Here is a 6532-nt window from a genome sequence, read left to right as displayed (position 1 = left end):
GGCGTAAACTGGTCTGAGGACAACATCCTCGGCCCATACCCTTACTCAAAGAACTAACAGCTAACGTCTCTGACGAGGGAACCAATAGTCACAACTCAAAGAGCGATGCCCGAACTCTTCATCGTGAATGGCGAACGGAGTCTCCAGTAATTCCAGACTCTAGTTGAAGTCCCACCGAAAAATTCATACAATTTTCTAGAAAAAGAAGAACTTCAATTGAAATCCAAAAGGCCTTATTCTCATAACACCGCTCACGACGAATATGGCGGCGAAATCGGGTTGAACCTTCATCGGCGACGATGAAGAAAATAACATCGCCACCGTGAACCACCCACACTTCACCGAAAAATGTTTAAAATTCATCCTCAGCTATCCTAACCACATTCATTTCTAAACAAAATGAAGGAAATGCAGTGAAATAGAGGAGATAAGAAGTCAAAATTACTTGGAATAGGTAAAAGAGACTTGGACACTTGAAAGGTTGAAGATTTCACGACGGCGGTAACGACGACAAGAACAAACGGAAACAGGAAACTGAAGAGTGAAGAGAGAGAGAGAGAGACATTGTAAAGGTTAAAATGATGAAGCATCCCAAGTATTTATAAACACTTGAAGCCCTCACATGACCTGCACGCCCAACTCGAGAAGGGGAAAAATTATCATTAAACCGTAAACCCTAGAAGCTAGACTAGCCATCATTACGCATTAAATGCAGCACAAGGCTCGAGGCGAGCATACACGCTTCATCTTTCAACATTCAGCTAACTATCCACCTCCCCATTCACCGAACACAACGCTTCATCACTTCATTCCACTCGTCGGAATAACTTTCTCCTCGTCATTTCTCCCCTTCACACGCCTGAGCTAACCTTAAGTCATCACTCCCACGCCCAGAAGCAACGAATTGGGGGACTCTTGTTCTGGACTAGCCCAATTATCAGAATTGGCTCAATCCACTCATAAGTGGAAAACGGCCCAATAAGCCTTGGTCCATACTCTTAAGCAAGTTAGGGCTACCTTTCCTTTTACCCATTTACCGAGCACACATGAAAGATGGTCCTTTCACGATAATAGACCATTCGAGCACGCTAACTCTCTCGTCCCCGCCAATAGCTAGTTCATTCTTCTCGGATGGACGAAGACTACTTCAACCGTCACCTATATTTTGGGTCTTAGAATCGCGCCCAGAGCAAAGATATCATGACCTATTCACACACTAAGGAGAACACTATAAATTTGCCTCTCCACCTAGAGAGTAATGTATTGAATCTCTCACCAAAAATATTCCACTTTCTGTTGTACCTTTGCTCTCTTTCTTACTTTGGCATCAGAATGTCTTGCAGGTACAACCCTTTTTTTTCTCAACCATCATCGAAGATCACACCGTCGTTGCTGGCCCACCTGTTCTAACTCTCCAAGATCAATATATTTATTCTAGTTTTTAATTAGAGAATGTAGAAATTTCACGTCACCTCATCAATGATCAAGTCAACATATTTTAAAGTCAAACCATATCAAAAACAACATTTTATTGTAAACGAAGAACTTGGGCTCGAGGAGTTTCGGCTAAAGAATGAAGGTTTGGGGCACGGGTTCTAAATTATTAGGGCTCCATTCTCCTAAGAACCAAAGTGCAAAAAGAAAAAAAAAAGTTTTATTGTAGGAAAAGAATCTAAACAATAATTTTACAATGATTAAAAATAGAAAATGATATATTTGAAAGGATTAAAAAGATTTTAAAATATAATATATTATTTTTATTTAACTATTCTCTCCACATATACTACCATATTTAGGAGAGGAGATACTCTACATGTTTTCTCTCCATTTTTCCTCTAAACTATTATAGTTTTGAAAATATATGTAATACATTAAAAAAAAAATGTACCCAAATATCATATTATTACATTAATTTTTCTAAAACTTTGATAATCTTCGCACTTCACTCCATATTTAGATGATCCATCCGCACGAGTACTAGTAGGTCCAAAAACAAATGGATTCATCGTTTGACAAAACTACTTGTTGTCAATAAACAAATCTATTTAGCTTACATCATGGATGGGGTGAACCCATGAAACCCTCACCCCTATTCTTAACATTTTTTTGTCTTGTTAAATAGTACAGTACAAGTCAACAAGATCTCAATACAACAACACAACTATCTTTTCTTCCTTTCTTTCCCTGTACACATACCAAGGTAGCAATAACATTCACTTGAAATTCATTATTTTGTTTCTATCCAATCAACACAAAAATGAGTCTGCCTAAAGCTTATACTAATCTGATTACCTTCGAGCTGGGTTCAATTGCAATTAAATATCAAGGTCTAAACACCAATCCATTCCAGCAATCATCACCTATTATGTTACTGTTTTTTATTTCTATCTTTTGTCATGTCGTTGCATCTATGGCTGACATGACCTTGCCAATTACTAAGGTAATATTCCACATTTCTGGTGTTGTTGGATGTGAGATACTTCTTTGGATTCTCATCCCTCAGTTCTGGAATTGGTATATCATCAACCTATTCCTTCTAATGGTTACTTCGTTCTGTTTCTTCAATTTCATCAGTACTAGTATCACTAAGCTCTTCCATGTTATACATTCAAAAGCTACTCAACCTCCAATTCCAGAACCATCTCATCCTCAGCCGTAAGATTTGTTACCTGCTGTAAACATTCAATAACTAGATACACTATGTGGTTTGATTTTGTATTTATGTTTTTTCTTAATTTGTTATTTAGTATGAGTGATTGTTCATCCAAATAAATCAAGCCCTAGAAAATAAATACTAAAAAAGGAATACATGGTATTTTTTAATTTTTATTACAGGCAGATGTCATGTAAATTGTTTGGTTTAAACATATGTTTTCTTTCCTCCTTATTGATGAGCATAATGATGTGCGTTAGTTTATAAATGGAAAATCAATTTATAATTGCCTTCTTTTTAATGCTGCCTACTCTACTTATGTCTGTTTTTATTTTACAATTTCAATTTGAGCATAATCAACAACAAAAGCTACCTCATAGAGTGATTTAACTGTTGTCTAGGCCATAACACTTCTACTGCTAGCAACTCAAACAATTGATTGTTTCCTGCTTGTGATTTGTTGTTGCAAGGTTTTGAATGTTAGCTTGGGAATTTGTTAAGAGGATCAAATTTATCATAGATGATCCATAGGGGAAATATCCTTCAATTACACAAATCACAAACCTAGTAATGACTACAAATACATTTAATCCTTTGGGCGATGTCAATCATGAATTGATCCATATGTTCCACCTTATCTTTGCAATTTCAAAGCCACTTGCTTTGATTAAATTATTATTATAACTTGGCATTTGTCAATTGGCCATGCATTTGGTGGATTAGACAAATATACAATGTTTGAGTTTGAGGATTGTGTGGAAGCCCTTTGTAAACACCAATACGGATTTCACAAAATGGCAAGAGATTAGGCAATATGGTCCAGCAGCTAACAGAATTTCAATATATCCCTCAATCTGAGAAATTCCCGATCATATTAGATATATCTGTGACTAGATTAATTGATCCAAAAGGCCCGACAGTGTCGATTTTCAATTCCATCAGTCATTCTGGAATTTCCGTAATATAGGAGACTAGATTTTATAATCAGTCATTTTTGGCCTTACCAGCTTCTCGTTTACTTATCTTATCATTTTTCATGTATATTTTGCAATTTATGTTATGCTTTTCTTACAATTTAGGGATATAATAATTGATTTGTAATTGTTCTTGATGACTTTGAAGAATGTAGATTTCACTACAACGATTTTATAAAATGGGAGTTGATACGTGTATTATTTGTAGATTTCAGCGAACATCAAGCAAAATTATGCAACCTGTTTTTCTCGCATCGCTGGAATGATTCTTTTTGGTGGTCTCCGTGCACCTAAAGTAAGAAGTTTCTGCCTTTGGTTCTGACTTTTCAACTTGTATGTGATCTCAAATTTGAAATTAACAAGGACTTTTCATTTTGTTTGTTCCCTTCATGATTAGTTTCCAGATTTGCCTTTTGTATATGATAATGTTATTTTTCATGTTTGTTTCCATTTGCTCTAGTCTTGTTGAAATATGTACCCTAGAGCTTGTATTAAGTTACAACTAACATTTACTGAATAACTATGCTTGTTTTCTTTCCTGAAAGATCATAAGTTTTATATGATTAGCAAGAAACTCATATTGGGATTGTAATTTAAGTATGCAGGCAACAAATACAGATTAGGTGATTTGGTTGACAACTATGTAGCACACAGATCCATAAGAATTTTGCTGAATAACCCTGTTTGCATTGGCTAGCCGTTTGCCTCATGCTTATCTTGCCTGATGCAACTTCTCAAAGGCGAGTTTTCTTACTTGATCTAAATGTTGTTAATAGTGATCACATTCATTTTCAATATCCTTTATTTTAATTAAAAAACTATATAGTGATATATTTGTAAAAACTCACAATAGCGCGATATGGGACTTGCTCTCCTTAGGAACCCACCCCATAGTATGTCACCTAGATATGATCCCCACTCAGTAGGTGGCTCGCCATGAGGGGAAACGTGGATGTTCTTGATGAGCATGAAGAATTTCCAATTCATGCAACTGTTTCTGAAAGTTGTAGTTAATTCATGTATTATTATTATTAGTAACTCTTTTTGATAACACTTGTTGTGAGATTGTCCTTCAAGTATGCAGACAACATAGTCATGTCCTTTAAGTAAAATACTATTTAAATGTCTTTTTTATTTGAAGGAACCAATCCGCAATTTCTTGTAAAGGTCATGACTGAAAGTCAAAGCTCATTTATTTTTGCAGGAACTTTAATTATGGGAAACCTCTAACATTATCCTCAAATAGTTACAGCACTTCCCTTTTCATGTTCTAATCCATTTAAATGAAAACCCTGATGAAACAAGTTCTAGCTGACAACAATTTGCAGGCCCGACAAGAATAAGAAATACTAGTTTCTGAACCACAAGATGATAACACAAGAAGCAGAGAAAATTCAAGAAAAAGATCTAGGAGCTCGAATGAGATAGAGAAATACAAACTGCGAATCTTCTAAATATTTCACTTACTGCTACTGTGTTTTTTTTCTTTCAAGTTATGCATTTCCTTTTCCTACACAATTTATGGTTTGTGTTTAATTTTGTGAGATTCTTATGGTTTGTTGATTTTATAGGTTCATAGAACAAGAGGAATTTTAAATGTAAGAAGAAAATGAGATATGGTTCTATAAGTACTAAAGAGAATATACGTCCTGGTTCACAGGATCAGGCCTTAAGCAGTTGTTGTTCAGAGAATGAATTCAATTCTTCTCATGAGCTATGTGGAGGGGAATCTTCAACTTTGAGCCAGAACAATTCTACAACACTTAATTTAAGAGGTTCTGTTCTTGTCAATCTTGTCCATTCAGTATGATCATGAGGAATTAGTTCTTGACATGTTTTCCTTTTGTATTGTATAGAGAATAAGAGAAAGGAGATATGAAAGTTTGAGAATTCTACAAACTAATTATGTAATGTTTTTACAGCGTCAAATTAAGATCAATACTATTATACTACTACACTTTGCAAAGACAATAACTCATTATTTTCTCTGTTGAATTTGTAGCAGTAGCTTCCATCCAACTTGTTATTATAGTCCTTTGAACCGTTTGATTGAAACATTTAAATTCGTGGAGCTTTATAATGGATCATCAAAGCAATTCACTAAGAAAATTGCTTTTGAATATTCAGCTACTTATTTGTTTTGATGACGCTGGAAGTCCACATAATGCTATTATGGTTTCGATTCAGTTTTGAAGTCTTGGAAGATACAATGGTGATGGAGCTGCAATGTTCTTTCAGCTAGGTTTGTTGTGCGGTCAAGAAAATGTTGCATTTGCATCATTTTGTCCATTTAGTTTATAATTTTTATGGAGTTTAACCAATTGCTTCATAGTTTAATTAGCTTAATGCGTTGAATGAATGATATTCATGGTATAATCATTTGCCTAAGAATAGATTTATTATGCGATTCATAGATTTATTATGCTTCATAGTTTCTAAGACAAAATGTTGGTGTTAAACCAAATTTCAGCACAAACTGCTACACCGGGTTACAAACACCAATTTGATAAAGAAAATTGAAGTCATAAACAAAGTAACATAGATAAAATGTTGGAAATTAATGGATATTTAATGTTTATGTGTGTGTTTAAATATGACAAAGTTAAAAAGAATAAAAGTGCTCCATAGATAAAAGTGGAAATTGTCTTCAAATCTGTCTGAAGGAATTTTGATTTGTTTTCGCCTTTAATCTATCTGAAGGAAAATTTGGTCAGTTTTTACACGAAACATCCACCAGTGAAAGTTGCAGTTAAATTTGTCCCAGGCTACTGAAAGTTTGAATTTCGAATTCAAAATATACAACACTTCATGAAGTGGTGCATAATGTAACTATAGGCGAACCATTGCAATCTTATGTTAAAAATGTGTTATTTCATCAAGAGTTGCAAACATGTGAAACAATACA

The 6532-nt window shown here is 34.6% G+C and overlaps 1 long non-coding RNA gene across 3 annotated transcripts; it reads left to right on the top strand.

Annotated features, from left to right (window-relative positions):
* The first annotated feature begins 2042 nt into the window (after positions 1-2042).
* LOC131641381 (uncharacterized) lies at positions 2043-6243 on the top strand. 3 transcript variants are annotated; one of them, XR_009295502.1, is made up of 4 exons: positions 2043-2655; positions 3836-3922; positions 4226-5119; positions 5199-6243. It is a non-coding gene; the product is annotated as an uncharacterized LOC131641381 (long non-coding RNA). The 3 variants fall into 3 exon arrangements; XR_009295501.1 differs by having other exon boundaries at positions 4226-5402; positions 5484-6243; XR_009295500.1 differs by having other exon boundaries at positions 4226-6243.
* Positions 6244-6532: the final 289 nt, after the last annotated feature.

Source organism: Vicia villosa, unplaced genomic scaffold, assembly GCF_029867415.1.
Source record: "Vicia villosa cultivar HV-30 ecotype Madison, WI unplaced genomic scaffold, Vvil1.0 ctg.003705F_1_1, whole genome shotgun sequence".
In the NCBI taxonomy this organism is placed as follows: Eukaryota; Viridiplantae; Streptophyta; class Magnoliopsida; order Fabales; family Fabaceae; genus Vicia; species Vicia villosa.
Note: the sequence above shows the minus strand (reverse complement) of the source record. Positions and strands in the feature narration are given on the sequence as shown.